This window comes from Neoarius graeffei, chromosome 14 (genome assembly GCF_027579695.1).
Source record: "Neoarius graeffei isolate fNeoGra1 chromosome 14, fNeoGra1.pri, whole genome shotgun sequence".
NCBI lineage: Eukaryota > Metazoa > Chordata > Actinopteri > Siluriformes > Ariidae > Neoarius > Neoarius graeffei.
Genome location: NC_083582.1, coordinates 78,064,933 through 78,083,626, shown reverse-complemented (window position 1 = coordinate 78,083,626; position 18,694 = coordinate 78,064,933).

Sequence of the window (18,694 nt, the reverse complement as noted above, 5' to 3'; positions counted from 1 at the left end):
GAAACCCATGCAGACACAGGGAGAACATGAAAACTCCACACAGAAAGGACCTTGTCGGTCACTGGGCTCGAAAGAAGACCCAGAACCTTCTAACTGTGAGGTGACAGTGCTAACCACTACACCACCGTGTGGCCCGCATTCCATGGACATTATTCCTATTTAGGTATGAGCATATCTGCTGTGCCACAGCTTTTTCTTTGTTGTTGGAGATAAAGGGGATGTTTGATATTGTTGCATAGTTGGACAACTGATAGTGGTCAAGGTCAGGTTTTTTTTAATTAGGGTCCTGATAGCTGCTAGTTTAAAGGATTTGGGTACATAACTAGTGCTATGAAAAACTGATTATTTTTCAAAGAGGTTGGATTGCTTCTGTTATTATCTGTTTGAAGAGTCATGTCAGGAAGAGATCTTGTACACAAGTTGAAAATTTTGATAAGGGAATCAGTGAAATTACTTCGGTATCTCGAAGGGGAGTAAAGATTCTCATCATTGATCTGATATAATTACAGTGGCGCTTGAAAGTTTGTGAACCCTTTAGTATTTTCTATATTTCTGCATAAATATGACCTAAAACATCATCAGATTTTCACACAAGTCCTAAAAGTAGATAAAGAGAACCCAGTGAAACAAATGAGACAAAAATATTATACTTGCTCATTTATTTATTGAGGAAAGTGATCCAATATTATATATCTGTGAGTGGCAAAAGTATGTGAACCTCTAGGATTAGCAGTTAATTTGAAGGTGAAATTAGAGTCAGATGTTTTCAATCAATGGGATGACAATCAGGTGTGAGTGGGCACCCTGTTTTATTTAAAGAACAGGGATCTATCAAAGTCTGATCTTCACAACATGTTTGTGGAAGTGTGTCATGACACGAACAAAGGAGATTTCTAAGGACCTCAAAAAAAGCGTTGTTGATGCTCATGAAGCTGGAAAAGGTTACTGTGGCAGTGGGGGCATGGCCAAGCAGCAGTCTGTGAATGGAGAGCGGGGTCGGGGAAGGTAAGTGGCCAAGTCATTCCACCTGCTGTCAATTAATGTGTGTGTGTGTGTGTGTGTCACTGTTTGTTACAAGGACAGAGCATAAAAGGAGAGAGAGAGAGAGAGAGAGAGAGAGAGCAGAGAAAGGGAGCTCTCTCCCCAACCACAATGCATGTGTGAGTGAGTGATGAAAGGAAGGAAGCAAGCAAGCAAGCTAAAAAGCTCGATAAAGTATTTGTGTAAACATCAACTCTCACCTGCCGTGCTTCTGTGCTCCATTCACATCAGGAAGTATTACAGTTACAACCCCGATTCCAAAAAACTTGTGACAAAGTACAAATTGTAAATAAAAACAGAATGCAATGATGTGGAAGTTTCAAAATTCCATATTTTATTCAGAATAGAACATAGATGACATATCCAATGTTTAAACTGAGAAAATGTATCATTTAAAGAGAAAAATTAGGTGATTTTAAATTTCATGACAACAACACATCTCAAAGTTGGGACAAGGCCATGTTTCCCACTGTGAGACATCCCCTTTTCTCTTTACAACAGTCTGTAAACGTCTGGGGACTGAGGAGACAAGTTGCTCAAGTTTAGGGAAAGGAATGTTAACCCATTCTTGTCTAATGTAGGATTCTAGTTGCTCAACTGTCTTAGGTCTTTTTTGTCGTATCTTCCGTTTTATGATGCGCCAAATGTTTTCTAGGGGTGAAAGATCTGGACTGCAGGCTGGCCAGTTCAGTACCCAGACCCTTCTTCTACGCAGCCATGATGCTGTAATTGATGCAGTATGTAGTTTGGCATTGTCATGTTGGAAAATGCAAGGTCTTCCCTGAAAGAGACGTCATCTGGATGGGAGCATATGTTGCTCTAGAACCTGGATATACCTTTCAGCATTGATGGCATCTTTCCAGATGTGTAAGCTGCCCATGCCACATGCACTAATGCAACCCTATACCATCAGAGATGCAGGCTTCTGAACTGAGCGCTGATAACAACTCGGGTCGTCCTTCTCCTCTTTAGTCCGAATGACACAGTGTCCCTGATTTGGCGTCCCATAAAGAACTTAAATTTTTATTCGTCTGACCACAGAACAGTTTTCCACTTTGCCACAGTCCATTTTAAATGAGCCTTGGCCCAGAGAAGACGTCTGCGCTTCTGGATCGTGTTTAGATACGGCTTCTTCTTTGAACTATAGAGTTTTAGCTGGCAACGCCGGATGGCACGGTGAATTGTGTTCACAGATAATGTTCTCTGGAAATATTCCTGAGCCCATTTTGTGATTTCCAATACAGAAGCATGCCTGTATGTGATGCAGTGCCGTCTAAGTCGAAGATCATGGGCACCCAGTATGGTTTTCCGGCCTTGACCCTTACGCACAGAGATTCTTCCAGATTCTCTGAATCTTTTGATGATATTATGCACTGTAGATGATGATATGTTCAAACTCTTTGCAATTTTACACTGTCAAACTCCTTTCTGATATTGCTCCACTATTTGTCGGCGCAGAATTAGGGGGATTGGTGATCCTCTTCCCATCTTTCCTTCTGAGAGCCGCTGCCACTCCAAGATGCTCTTTTTATACCAAGTCATGTTAATGATCTATTGCCAATTGACCTAATGAGTTGCAATTTGGTCCTCCAGCTGTTCCTTTTTTGTACCTTTAACTTTTCCAGCCTCTTATTGCCCCTGTCCCAACTTTTTTGAGATGTGTTGCTGTCATGAAATTTCAAATGAGCCAATATTTGGCATGAAATTTCAAAATGTCTCACTTTCGACATTTGATATGTTGTCTATGTTCTATTTTGAATACAATATCAGTTTTTGAGATTTGTAAATTATTGCATTCTGTTTTTATTTACAATTTGTACTTTGTCCCAACTATTTTGGAATCGGGGTTGTACAAAACCATCTCTAAAGAGGTTGGACACCACCAATCCACAGTCAGACAGATTGTGTACAAATGAGGAAATTCAATACCATTGTTACCCTCCTCAGGAGTGGTCGACCAACAAAAATCACTGCAAGAGCAAGGCGTGTAATAGTTGGTGAGGTCACAAAGGACTCCAGAGTAATTTCTAAGCAACTGAAGGCCTCTCTCACATTGGCTAATATTAATGTTCATGAGTCCACCATCAGAAGAACAGTGAAAAACAAATGGTGTGCATGGCAGGGTTGCAAGGAGAAAGCCACTGCTCTCCAAAAAAAACACTGCTATTCATCTGCAGTTTGTTAACGATCATGTGGACAAGCCAGAAGACTATTGGAAAAATATTTTGTGGATGGATGAGACCAAAATAGAACTTTTTGGTTTAAATGAGAAACATTATGCTTGGAGAAAGGAAAACACTGCATTCCAGCATAAGAACTTTATCCCATCTGTGAAACATGGTGGTGGTAGTATCATGGTTTGGGCCTGTTTTGCTGCATCTGGGCCAGGATGGCTTGCCATCATTGATGGAACAATGAATTCTGAATTATACCAGTGAATTCTAAAGGAAAATGTCAGGACATCTGTCCATGAACTGAAATCACAAGAGAAGGTGGGTCATGCAGTAAGACAATGACCCTAAGCACACAAGTTGTTCTACCAAGGAATGGTTAAAGAAGAATAAAGTGAACGTTTTGGAATGGCCAAGTCAAAGTCCTGACATTAATCCAATTGAAATGTTGTGGAAGGACCTGAAGGAAGCAGTTCATGTGAGGAAACCCACCAACATCCCAGAGTTGTAGCTGTTCTATATGGAGGAACGGGCTAAAATTCCTCCAAGCCAGTGTGCAGGACTGATCAACAGTTACTGGAAATATTTAGTTGCAGTTATTGCTGCACAAGGGGGTCACACCAGATACTGAAAGCAAAGGTTCACATACTTTTGCCACTCACAGATATGTAATATTGGATCATTTTCCTCAATAAATAAATGACCAAGTATAATATTTTTGTCTCATTTGTTTAACTGGGTTCTCTTTATCTACTTTTAGGACTTGTGTGAAAATCTGATGATGTTTTTGGTCATATTTATGCAGAAATATAGAAAATTCTAAAGTATTCACAAACTTTCAAGCACCACTGTATATTGTTGTGTATAAGGTTGCTTATCAAATTGTTTGGCTTTAAATTAATAGTTTGACCACTTTGCCTGATATTTTCAATTTTGCCATTGAAAAAAAATACATGAAGTTGTCGCTATGCCATGTTGAAAGTGTGCATGTATTCCTTGTTTAATCTTGCTAAAGTATTAAATAAGACTCAGGGATTATTTTTCTTATCTTCTGTTAGGGTGGAGAGATATGTTGATCCTGCAGCACGAACAGCTTTTGTATACTTCAGGAAGCTCTCCTTCCATGCTAATTGGAAGACAATCAATTTTGTTTGATGCAATTCACATTCTAATTTTTGAGTGGTCTGTTTTAAGGTCCATGTGTGATCATCATACCAGGGTGGAAGCTTTTTCTCTCTAATTATTTTTCTTTTAAGTGGAGCCACATTATTTAGGGCAGGGGTGTCCAAACTGATCCATAAAGGGCCGTGTGGCTGCAGGTTTTCATTCCAGCCATGCAGCAGCACACCTGACTTGGCTCATTCAATCAACTGAACTGTCTTCACATAGTCAAATACTTGCAGCCACACCCACCCTTGATTAAAGGGTGGGTGTGTCAGTTGATTGAATAAGCCAAATCAGGGTGCTGCTGCATGGCTGGAATGAAAACCTGCAGCCACACGGCCCTTTATGGATCAGTTTGGACACCTCTGATCTAGGGTACTGCAGAACATTTCCTCTAAGCATTCAGTTGCTTGATCAAGTTCTGTGGGGTCTGATGTTCTGATCCAATCAAAGCCAGGTCCTATGAGCTTCTGATTAACCCTTACTGAATTTAGAATGGACATAAATGCTGTTTTCAAAAGGTCTTCTGGGTTATCAAAATTAAGCCTTCAACAACTATGCCTTTGTCTAAAGAACCAACCAGGTTTGAGATGAAATCTGCAAATTCAAAAAGATATTCAGAATAATCCGTAATGGAATCAACTGGGTAGACTTTTTTTGTGTGGTTACATATGTTAGTACAAAGACATTCAAATTAATTTAATTTATGCCCTGGCTTTTGTGTAATGCTTAGATTATCATTATAAGTATCCACAACGCCTCCTCCTCTGCCAGTTAGACGAGGCTGGTGTATATCTGTATCTAAGAGAACTAGCTTCATTTACGGCTCCCAGACTCCTTTTGTTTAATCCACGTTTCTGTTGAACACAGTACATTAAACTCCTGATCAGTAATAAGTTCATTAACAATTAGTGTGTTAAGATGTAATAAATCTAATTTTTAACAGTTCTAGTTTTAGATCAAAGGTCATCGTGATTAAGGACCTGAAATATTATTCCTTTAATACTAATTAAACTGCTGTTAGGCTTTGCAATTTTATTCATGGTTACATACAGTGGAGACTGGTGGTGATCTTTATGGAATGAAAGGGGTAATTATGGGCTGATAGGGTGATGGGGTGATTATCCTGCCCTTCAGTCCATCTATGAAGGCTCTGTAATTAGACTAGCTCATAGGATTCTAAGTGACCCGTCGCATATTCTGCATAATGAATATGATCTGTTACCTTCAGGCAGATGTTACAGAGCAAGTAAGTATAAAACCAACAGACTCAAGCTCTCGTTCATTCCAACGTCTATCACACTTCTCAGCAAGGAAACAGGTATTTTACAGTGTGTGCTCAGTCTATCAACTTTTAGTTTCTCCTCTAAACAAATTCTGTTAGGTAATAAATAATCCACTTTGTACACCCACAACTGAGTCTGTAACCACGCCCTACAGACTGATGAGGAATCATGGAAACATCACAGAAATGGGCTGAAAGCTATTAACCTATTGGATGTTGGAACTAAAGGGTGTGTCCCACTGTGTAATCACATGATACAACTGTCGCTGATTAGCTGTGTGAATCTACAGCACTGGTCTCATTACAATTCGCTCACAGCCTCAATTCATATGATTGTGTGTGTTTAACTGAGGGCTACTGGTGGTCCTGGTGCATTCACTTTCATAAAAATCCAAAATATCATTTTAAAATGTTTTAACTGCAAATGGGATGAAGGGGATGCCAAAAATGTAACCTTACAGTGATTACGTTTAATCTTTAAAAGAATTAGCCCCTTTACTCCATTTACAATCCCGATTCCAAAAAACTTGGGACAAAGTACAAATTGTAAATAAAAACGGAATGCAATGATGTGGAAGTTTCAAAATTCCATATTTTATTCAGAATAGAACATAGATGACATATCCAATGTTTAAACTGAGAAAATGTATCATTTAAAGAGAAAAATTAGGTGATTTTAAATTTCATGACAACAACACATCTCAAAGTTGGGACAAGGCCATGTTTCCCACTGTGAGACATCCCCTTTTCTCTTTACAACAGTCTGTAAACGTCTGGGGACTGAGGAGACAAGTTGCTCAAGTTTAGGGATAGGAATGTTAACCCATTCTTGTCTAATGTAGGATTCTAGTTGCTCAACTGTCGTAGGTCTTTTTTGTCGTATCTTCCGTTTTATGATGCGCCAAATGTTTTCTATGGGTGAAAGATCTGGACTGCAGGCTGGCCAGTTCAGTACCCGGACCCTTCTTCTACGCAGCCATGATGCTGTAATTGATGCAGTATGTGGTTTGGCATTGTCATGTTGGAAAATGCAAGGTCTTCCCTGAAAGAGACGTTGTCTGGATGGGAGCATATGTTGCTCTAGAACCTGGATATACCTTTCAGCATTGATGGTGTCTTTCCAGATGTGTAAGCTGCCCATGCCACACGCACTAATGCAACCCCATACCATCAGAGATGCAGGCTTCTGAACTGAGCGCTGATAACAACTCGGGTCGTCCTTCTCCTCTTTAGTCCGAATGACATGGCGTCCCTGATTTCCATAAAGAACTTCAAATTTTGATTCGTCTGACCACAGAACAGTTTTCCACTTTGCCACAGTCCATTTTAAATGAGCCTTGGCCCAGAGAAGACGTCTGCGCTTCTGGATCGTGTTTAGATACGGCTTCTTCTTTGAACTATAGAGTTTTAGCTGGCAACGGCGGATGACACGGTGAATTGTGTTCACAGATAATGTTCTCTGGAAATATTCCTGAGCCCATTTTGTGATTTCCAATACAGAAGCATGCCTGTATGTGATGCAGTGCCATCTAAGGGCCCGAAGATCACAGGCACCCAGTATGGTTTTTCGGCCTTGACCCTTACGCACAGCGATTCTTCCAGATTCTCTGAATCTTTTGATGATATTATGCACTGTAGATGATGATATGTTCAAACTCTTTGCAATTTTACACTGTCGAACTCCTTTCTGATATTGCTCCACTATTTGTCGGTGCAGAATTAGGGGGGTTGGTGATCCTCTTCCTATCTTTACTTCTGAGAGTCGCTGCCACTCCAAGATGCTCTTTTTATACCCAGTCATGTTAATGACCTATTGCCAGTTGACCTAATGAGTTGCAATTTGGTCCTCCAGCTGTTCCTATTTTGTACCTTTAACTTTTCCAGTCTCTTATTGCCCCTGTCCCAACTTTTTTGAGATGTGTTGCTGTCATGAAATTTCAAATGAGCCAATATTTGGCATGAAATTTCAAAATGTCTCACTTTCGACATTTGATATGTTGTCTATGTTCTATTGTGAATACAATATCAGTTTTTGAGATTTGTAAATTATTGCATTCTGTTTTTATTTACAATTTGTACTTTGTCCCAACTTTTTTGGAATTGGGGTTGTACACAAGCCATACAGAGGTGGGTCGAGTAAACACGTACTGTGCTCAAGCAAAAGTATTGTTACCTTAATAATAATAATAATAATAATAATAATAATAATAATAATAATAATAATTGGAGCATGAAGGATCACTGGAGAAGTAGTACCTTTCTGGTTGGTCTACAACACCTTGGCATCCCAGACTGGTCTCCCCATATCCAGCATTGTGATGCACAATATACGGCCAAATTGTCATCAGTAAGTGGTGATTCCATCTAGCCTCTCACATAATGAAGACCATTTACTGTTGCTCTGCACACCACCCAGAGTTTTGCAGAACGCAGTGGATCTAGGGGAGACAACCCCGATAACAAACATGCTCCACTGGTGGTTCTCATATTAATGATGTCAGATGAAACTAGAAACCAAGATAATGGCATGAATGGGACCCAGGTCACAGACATGGGTGTCTTGCCCAGCACGAAGATGGGTTACGAGCAGCCAGAATTGGGTTGACATCAAGCTACTGCTCGAAGAGGATGGGGATATAGAATCAACAAGATTGTAATGGAGTGTTTTTACAGAAGCATACCAACTAAGAGAGGCTACTAAAAATGCATGCTTGCATTATGGGAGCAACTGGGCAAATTTGAGGCTACAGAACAGCAATTAGCAGACCAAGCATGACAATGGGTGTCAATGGGTGGCTATTGGAATTAGAATTGGAGGAGATAAAGTGGAAGATTGAGGAAGCAGCAAGTACCCAGCAAGAAGAGCTGGAGGAGGGAGGGCAGAACATCGTGCCTACCCCACAGGAGGCACACTCAGACAGAGAACAACCTACACCACCAACTGTTGAGCATGCTCAAGAGATGAATAGCCAGGATCAGAGTGTGGACGGATAGGAAATAAATGAGGGGGCTTTCACTGAGGAAGAGTTAATAACAGTTAAGAGAATGCAAGAAATTGCTTGAGATCCTGAGAGACTTAGAATACCTGCCCTGAAATCTATGCCGAGGCAGATCCTGATGAAGGAAGCAAGAAAAGTCAAGTCAGTGCAATCCTAGACAAAATAATGACTCGAAGTATAACTCAATCCAATGACCTACTGTATGCTGCATCAGTAGTTGGTACAGAGAAGCTTGGAGTCAAGATTTCCAGGAAGTTTGAGAGGAAGGAATCGATGTGGAAGAGAAGGCTTGAAAGGCAGCTGCAGAATGTAAGACAGGACTTGAGCAGAGTTGAATGCCTGGTAACCAGCAAAATGCTAAAGGCGCAGATCAGGAACAGATTGGACAGGATGTACAAGCTTACTACCAAAGGGCATGTTGTGGTTAGTGAAGAACTGAGGCAGCGACTTGTGGCTAAGATCAAGAGGTACACCAATCAAGTTGAGCAATATAGACAGAACAGATTGTTCAAATTATGACCCAAGCAAGTTCTCTACAGAGCTTGATAGAGAAACAGCAGAGGAACAAGTGCCTCCCAACCCAGAGGAGGCCAAATAGTTCTGGAGCAGAATATGTAGTGACACTAGTGAGCATAAGAAAGATGCAGAATGGCTGAAGGAATTGATGGATGAAGTGGATGTGGACTGCCAAAAGCAACATGAGGATTGACCTTGAGGAAATTAAAACAGCTTTGAAGAAGATGCCAAACTGGAAAGCCCCTGTACCAGATTTGGTACAGGGATTCTGGTTGAAGAATATGAGCAGTATGCACGCAAGGATTGTAGACCAACTGAATGCTTGCTTGGAGGTGGGGGAGGTACCTAAATGAATGATGAAAGGAAGGATGCTGCTCTTTGTCAAAGATCCCAGCTCAGGAAGTGACACCAGCAAGTACAGGCTGATAACATGCCTATCACTAATGTGGAAACGCCTCACTGGGATGATCGCGGAAGATGTGTACTGCTTTATGGATGACATGGAGCTCCTTCCAGAGGAGCAAAAAGGTGGACAAAAAAGGTTGAGAAGAACACACGAACTCCTGTTCATTGACAAAATGATTATGAAGAGTGTGAGGGCTTGCAAGAAGAATCTACTCATGACCTGGATTGACTACCGAAAGGCATAGGACATGCTCACCAACTCCTGGATAAAGGAGTGCTTAGATATGTTTGGGATAACACAGAACATAAAGAGCCTGCTGCTTAAGAGCATGGAGGATTGGAGAACTGAGCTCCACTCGATATCCACGCCAATTGGAAAAGTCAAGATCAACAGAGGCATATTTCAAGGGGATGCCTTATCGCCTTTGCTGTTTGTTGTCTCAGTCATCCCACTAAGCCTACTCCTAAGGAAGACTAGTGATGGATATGACCTCAGTGGAGAAAATGTTAACCATTAACTCTATGGATGACAAACTCTATGCAAAGTCAGAATAAGGCCTGGGGGCTCATTTATCAACCGTTCTTACGCACAGTTCTGTGCGTAAAAGGTTCGTACGAACATTTTTGCGCAAAGTGTGGAATTCATGAATGTGTACTTGAACGTAGAATTGTGCCTAAATATACGCACACCTCGGACCATGCTTACATACAATACCTAGTGGTAGAATAACGAAACAACAAGTAGTGTTGATTCTAGAGTCGAACTGTGCCCGATGCGCAGGTTACAATACAACTATTTTTGTGTGTTTGTTTGTTTGAGTGTATTCGAAGTATTTTGGTTTCGAACGTGCTGAATCAAATTCAAACACACCAACAACATCTTGTGGGCCGATTTCAGATTACTCACGGTGTAACTAATAATTGACTATTGACTAATTTACTCATGTGTAAATAATTATTTGAATTGATATACGTATAAAAAGCACACACATGATATGCCTATCAGAACGCAACATGGCCCATCTTGCATTGCTAGAAGAGTTGGCAAACCGTGCGTTCCGCAGGGAGCGCGTATTCAGAGAGAGAGCCGATTTATTTGCGGAAAGTTCAGAGTGGCTTTTGAGCAGGTATCATTTTCCAAAGCATATATTACTTGATTTATGTCATGAATTGGGTCCTATGCTAGAGCGCAAAACAAAGCGCACGAAAGCCATACCTGTCCATATCCAAGTTCTGTCTACCCTAGGATTTTTGGCTACAGGCACGTTTCAACGTGAACTTGGGGATAGAGTGGGTATTTCTCAGCCGTCACTGAGCAGAATTTTGCCAACAGTTTTGGATGCAATAGTTTCTTTGGTGCCAAATTATATTCGGTTCCCTTATTTACTTCCGCATAAAGCTGAAGTTAAGCGAGGATTTCATGCAATCGCGGGGTTCCCCAATGTTATTGGGGCAATAGATTGGACACACATAGCGCTAAAAGCACCATCACAGCACGAATACAATTTCGTGAATAGGAAGGGGTTTCACTCCATCAATGTGCAGCTCATATGTGATGCCGATTTGATGCTTTTAAACGTTGTTGCTCGATGGCCTGGGGGAATGCATGACTCGTTTATTGTGCAGAACAGCTCAGTGGGCATTCGTTTACAAGAAAGAGCTGTTGAAGACGGATGGCTTATTGGTGAGTGTCGCGCAACTTGTCATAGTATAACATGGGCATGTCCATTGAGCAGTGTTCCGCAATGGTAAACCGCAATATGGCAATGTCATGTATGCAACTTGTTCTCATAGGTGATCAAGGATATCCACTCAAACCGTGGCTCATGACCCCACTAACCAACCCCCAGACACAGCAGGAACAAGCCTACAACCGGGCCCACGCGCGCACCAGAGTTACAATAGAGCGCGCAATTGGTTTGCTGAAGGGCCGATGGCTGTGTTTGTCAAGGGCAGGGGGAACGCTGCAGTACCGACCTGAAAAGGTGTGCAGCATGGTTATGGCTTGCTGTGTGCTCCACAATTTGGCCATCAGAAGAGGAGTCCCCCTGCAGGATCCCCCTAGACCTGATGACCCCATGCATGACGAAGAGCGTTGCGAAGAGGGCCTTGCACCTGCTAATGCTTTTGCGATGCGGATCAGAGCTGGGATCATACAAAGATTTTAGGCAAGTTTATCCATATTATGCATATTATTTACTCACTGTGTGTGTGTGTGTGTGTGTGTGTGTGTGTGTGTGTGTTGCATAATGACAGAATGCAGACTTTTCACGATTCAATAGCTTTTATTTGCTATTTGAATTGCACAAGCAGCAAGTGTTTTCAGTGACTCACTGATTTCAGTGAGCACATTAGTGAGGTTGCTTAGCTGCCCCTTGATGTCACTAACTGCCTGGGCAATGTGCTCTTGGTTCTGCAGGACCTCATCAGTTAATACCCTTGGTGTCCGAGCCTCATGCACAGAGGACGACCTTGCCTCCTCCTGCACCATCGCGGCAGGAGCGGACGTGTCTGTATAATTGAAAGAGCAGATGCATTAATAAGCTACTTCTGTTTAAACCAAAAATTTCTGTTTGAAACAAAGTTTTTTTTTTATCGATTCAGTAAAAAATGTTTAGATTTAAATTCTGCATTAAATGTGTGACCACTTACCTTCATCTTGGACGTTTGGTTCTGTTTCTGGGGGTTCTGGGGGTTCCACCACGAGGTCACTGTCAGTCACACCACTCACCACTCCGGAACACGCAGCGTCCCCAATAATGCCAGCAACCCGTTCATCCAAGGCAGACAATTTTTCAAGGTTTTGCCCTCCCCCTGTCACCATTGTAACGCGCCTGTAAGCGGCCACGCACTTTTTTGCATTTAATTTAATATCAAACCACTTTTTTTTTAATTTCTGCCACAGTCCATGGCTCAGATCCGACGGCATTTACAGAGTGTGCCACCTTCTCCCACACAGTATTCTTTTTTTACTAGTAACGCCGGCTTCTAAACCACAAAACAATATCTTCTGATTGGCCTCAACCTCCGCGACTAAAATGTCGATCTCCGTCTCAGAGAAATTCCTCTTTTTTGCGCGCTTCTCCATTATTCCACCAAGGACTCAATTACTCATTTGCATGGCTTTTAAAGGGGATGTTAATGCCATATATGGTAAATTGGGGGCATTTCACAATGCAAATTAGAGTCATCGTGCCCGCGCAAGGTGATTTGGCAGGTATGGGATTTATCATTGCAGATTACTTACGGGTGTGCGTAAAACCAGCCTAGGAATGTTTGATAAATGCCGATATTTTTGGACTTACGAACATTCTAAATTCCACTCGTACGACAGAATTTAGGATGTTTTCTACGCACTGTTGATAAATGAGCCCCCTGGAATCTCTGGTGAACACTGTCTGGATATTTAGTGCAGATGTGGGCATGGACTTCGGAGTCACAAAATGTGGCAAGTTTGTTATAAAGAGAGGGAAGATATCCGATGCAGAAGGAATCCAGCTCTCAGATGGGAGAAAGATCAAGAACCTGGAAAGGGGAGCAAGCTACAAATGCCTCAGTGTGCCTGAGGCAGATGAATTCCAGTGAGATGAAATGAAGAGGATCCTGATGAAAGAATACCTGAGGACAGTCCGTAAACTGCTACAGACCAAAATAGATGGGGTAAATTTCATCAGTGGTGTTAACACCTGGGCAGTTTCCTTGATGAGATATTCAGCCAGCTATATTGACTGGACCCGAGAAGAGCTTTGGGTACTAGATCAGAAGACTAGGAAATACCTCACCATGTACAATGCTTTCCATCCAAGGTATAGTGTTGCGCGACTCTATCTGCCAAGAAAAAGCAGTGGCAGGGGCCTGATTGCCATCAAGGACCGTGTAGACCAGGCATAAATTGGACTTATGACCTATGTAGCGGAGAGCAGTGAGAGACTGCTGACAGCAGCACGGGAAGGTATGCCTGGCTATCGAGAGATGTACTCACCAGTACATACATACTGTGAAGGAATAATAATAATAATAATAATAATAATAATTATTATTATTATTATTATTATTATTATTATTAGTTGTTAGTTGCACAGGCGAAGCACCAAGAACATTATAGTAATAATAATAATAATAATAATAATAATAATTATTATTATTATTATTATTATTAGTTGTTAGTTGCACAGGCGAAGCACCAAGAAGAACATTATAATAATAATAATAATAATAATAATAATAATCTCATCTCATCTCATTATCTCTAGCCGCTTTATCCTTCTACAGGGTCGCAGGCAAGCTGGAGCCTATCCCAGCTGACTACGGGCAAAAGGCGGGGTACACCCTGGACAAGTCGCCAGGTCATCACAGGGCTGACACATAGACACAGACAACCATTCACACTCACATTCACACCTACGCTCAATTTAGAGTCACCAGTTAACCTAACCTGCATGTCTTTGGACTGTGGGGGAAACCGGAGCACCCGGAGGAAACCCACGCGGACACGGGGAGAACATGCAAACTCCACACAGAAAGGCCCTCGCCGGCCCCGGGGCTCGAACCCAGGACCTTCTTGCTGTGAGGTGACAGCGCTAACCACTACACCACTGTGCCGCCCATAATAATAATAATAATAATAATAATAGCTTAGTTTTGTATTGCGCCTTTCAAGGTACCCAAGGTCGCTTTACAGGAGGAAATGGGGGAGGGGGGGTCAGTTAGAGACCAAAGACCTCAGTGAACATGTGTGTTTTAAGATCTCTCATCTCATCTCATTATCTCTAGCCACTTTATCCTGTTCTACAGGGTCACAGGCAAGCTGGAGCCTATCCCAGCTGACTACGGGACAATCATCAGATTTTCACACAAGTCCTAAAAGTAGATAAAGAGAACTCAATTAAACAAATGAGACAAAAATATTATACTTGGTCATATATTTATTGAGGAAAATGATAAGCGGCTACAGATAATGGATGGATGGATGCATGGATAAATAGGATGGAAGAAGAGGTCCTGTGGGGTATTTTTCCTTGCCAAGTCAAGTCAAGTTTATTTGTATAGGGCTTTTAACAATAAATCCTGTTGCAAAGCAGTTTTACAGAATTTGAACGACTTAAAACATGAGCTAATTTTATCCCTAATATATCCCCAATGAGCATGCCTGTGGTGATGGTGGCAAGGAAAAACTCCCTCAGGCGACATAAGGAAGAAACCTCGAGAGGAACCAGACTCAAAAGGGAACCCATCCTCATTTGGGCAACAACAGACAACATGACTATAACATTAACAGTCCTAACATAAAGTCAGCTTCGTTGATGCTATAAACCCCCCACTGATGGAAACCCGAGCGTAAAACAGTTCGACAACCGCAATCCCAAATTCAGCAAGTCAACTGCAGTCCCCAGCCACAAAAGCACCACTGCAAGAGTCCAGAGCGTCCTCCAGGCACGACCCCCAACTGTCCACATGGGGCCATCCTCCACAGGAGCGACGTGATGAGACTCCAACCAGACACAGGGAACCAGGATGGATTAGGCAGGTCCGAGGAGCAGAAGAGATTCAGCATCTCGATCCCAGGACCGACATGTAACTCAGAGGGACAGATTTTTTTTTGGGGGGGGAGAAGAGAGAAAACACAGATTGTTAGGTATGCCCAATGTCACCTGAATAAGTAGGAACAGTATACATATTGCATGGAGTACAAGCAAGGACTCCAGCAACTAACTATGACAGCATTACAGGGGAGAGCCAGAAGGTAACACAGGCATGAGGGAGCCCCGGAACATAAATCAGCAGCCACTACACCATCAACAAACTAGAGTGAGCAAGCAATTGTGGACTGACAGCATCCATACATCCCAGTTTACCAAAACACTCTGTCTGAGGACCCTCCAGATCTACTCCTTTGCCTCATAAACACTATTAACAAAAGGCTTGACTAAACAGATATGTTTTCAGCTGAGACTTAAACACTGAGACTGTGTCTGATTCCTGAACACTACTTCAAAGGCTGTTCCATAACTGTGGGGATTTGTAAGAAAAGGGTCCGCCCCCTGATGTAGCCTTCACTATACGAGGTACCAGCAGACATACATACACACAATATATATATATATATATATATATATATATATATATAATCAGTGGCGGCTGGTAGTCTTTCAAACAGGGGAGGCTGGTCGGTTACAATATTTCCAGATTTTAAAAGAAAAAACATCAATTTTGACTCTTGCCTCTGATCTGGCTGATTGTTGGCAGCGTCACAAACTGTGAAATAACAGGTTCTTTTGGCCCATTAGCCTACTGTCCAATATACATGATGGTGGTGTTGGGGGGGTATATTTTAACATTTTATATTTTAAAATTGTGGCATTTTGTTTAAAAATTGATCATTATTGAAAGCAGCTCTTTGTCAGGAACCTCAGCAGTAACAGCAGAGTGTTCTCGAATAGGCACAAGCACTGACCTTGGGGAGCCAAACATAGAGCTGGGGGCCACACATTTCATTCAATGACACTTTCCCTATATTTTATTTATTTTGACTGAGAAATGTTTTATTGACAATTTTGATAACCCTTCACTTTTAATCCAGGTCTGTAGTGTGAAATGTTCTCGGCTGTGTTTTTGTTTAAAAATGTTTTCCAAATTGTAGCTGTGTTTAATTCATATCCAGAAAAATATATATTCCAATATAATATACTCAGCATAAACATTTTAAATAGATTCTACATTTTTGGTCCATCCATGACATATTACTAAAGTAGCCTATTTACTGTTGTTGATGTGGGTCACTTGCTGTTAGCCAATTCACTTTCTCGTACCAGGAGAGCTGAAAGGAACGAGTATTATTCCCTACCTTTTTCACCAAGTCAATTTGGGGCGTTGGTCTACCCTGCTCTTTAATTTTAATTTTTTCCTCGAAAGGAAGACTGGCAAATGGCTTCGCCAAAATTAAATCAACATTGCTTGGCATCCATGCGCAGCTTTCTTGCTAGCTGACTAGCCCCCTCAAGTTCAAGTTCAGTCACTCAAATAAACGAAATTTCTGGAACTAAGATAGCAAACTTGACAACACTATATTTACACTTTATTTACAATGAAAATATATACAAACTAAAAAAGCTGGTAGAAACCGTATGTAATGAATGAAATCGAAATGTAAGCTGATCTCTTACAATACACCACAGCACTTGCGAATCCGCATGGGACTGAACTGAAATTCACTGCTGCCTGTCTATATTTGAAACGAGCTGTCAATCAAAGAAAATATCCGGCCGCTTTCACCAATCACCAGTCTCCTCGCGGAAACTGCCATGTCCCTCCCACTGTGAGGCTGGGAGTCTGTGGGCGGGCATTTTCGCAGTATTTGTCCAATAACCGTCTTGCATTTTGAGATTGAAAGCGCAGAGCTCCCAAATGCCATTGAAGTGCACTGAGGCTGGGCTGCATCGCGCTGTCACGAGGGGGAAAAACTCACGCACACATTAGGCGAACTGGGGAAAGTTATAACGGAATGATTTTGCACTGTAGTTGGGTTGAGCACATATATTTCTATGATTCTGGATCTGAAATAGCAATGTTATAAGGTCGGCTATAACATAAGCCTAGCGCAATTCATCCTACACGATGTTCGTCATTTTTAGAGTCTGAGCCTCCCTCGTTGTCTTAGAGCAATCGCCCGTGATATATATAAATAAAGAAACCTAAAGAAACCTTTTTATTAGTCGTCACATGCACACTTCAAGCACAGTGAAATTCATCCTCTGCATTTAACCCATCTGAAGCAGTGAACACACACACACACACACACTCAGAGCAGTGGGCAGCCACACCAGAGCGCCCGGGGAGCAGTCAGGAGTCAAGTACCTTGCTCAAGGGCACCTCAGCCCAAGGCCATCCCACGTCAACCTAACTGCATGTCATGTATGTGTATGTGTATGTGTACACACACACACACACACACACACAACGAAACGTCATCAGGAACTGCACGAAATATAAACTAACAAAAAGTCGGTTCCCGATAGCAAATTTTCCATCCCACACAGGGATCTTCTTCGGGCACTGTATTTAAACGTATGAACAGCAGTACACGGAGTGGGTGTATATATCGTAAGTTACGAAGGTAACTATGGATCTGTGAGACCGAGGGATGACCGTCACTACGATCTAAAAAAAGGAATGATCACCTTCGTTCTGCCTATCACCGAGACCATATGTCAACAAAGTCATGTCCATGACCTCCGGAAGCAGAACGACTCGCGTTATAAATAGCAGAGATTGCTCCCGGTTCAGTCTCCTACATTGAGCGCCTCCGGATGGTCCGAGTGACAAGGATAGTGACTGTCATCCCTCGGTCTCACAGATCCATAGTTACCTTCGTAACTTACGATCTGTTTTGACCTCACTCTGACCATCACTACGGTCTAAAAAAAGGGATGAGACATACCAAAAGAGTCGCGAGGAACCCAGAATTAATCATTAGAACCTCACTTGGTCATGGACATGAGGGCGGCGTCACCAAACGGAGCTGGGCGAGTTACATCCACCCTGTAAAATCTGGTAAAAGTGCATGGCATAGCCCATGAAGCCACTGCACAGATATCGCCTGCTGCCACACCCCTAAGGGCAGCCCAAGACATAGCTACACTTCTGGTAGAGTGAGCCCTTGTACCTGAAGAGACCGGTATACCCTGAGCCCTGTAAGCGTGGGAAATAACCTCCTCCAGCCAATGAGACAGCCTCTTTTTGGAAAGCAGCAGCCCGCGCTTCGCCGCCCCATAACAGACAAAAAGTTGAGTGCGTTCTCCTCAAGGACTCGCACTAAGCCCATGGCTGCGAACAGTGGTATAGGCACACAGTGGTAACAAACTCAGATTACCTGGAAATCTAGAGCATATAATGTCAAACAAAAAGGATACCTGAAAAAACAAGCTTACAGCCTACCGGCAAATTAAGCTAAGCATGTAGCTCAGAAATACACAAACCACAACAATCCTCAGGGACACAAGGCACCCATACCGCGCAGGTAACAAATTAGTGGAATGTGAAGCGAAGAAATCAGGATTTCTTACCTTACGGGTCTCTTACTTACGGTCTCGTACAAGGCGATGAAGGTGAGAGAC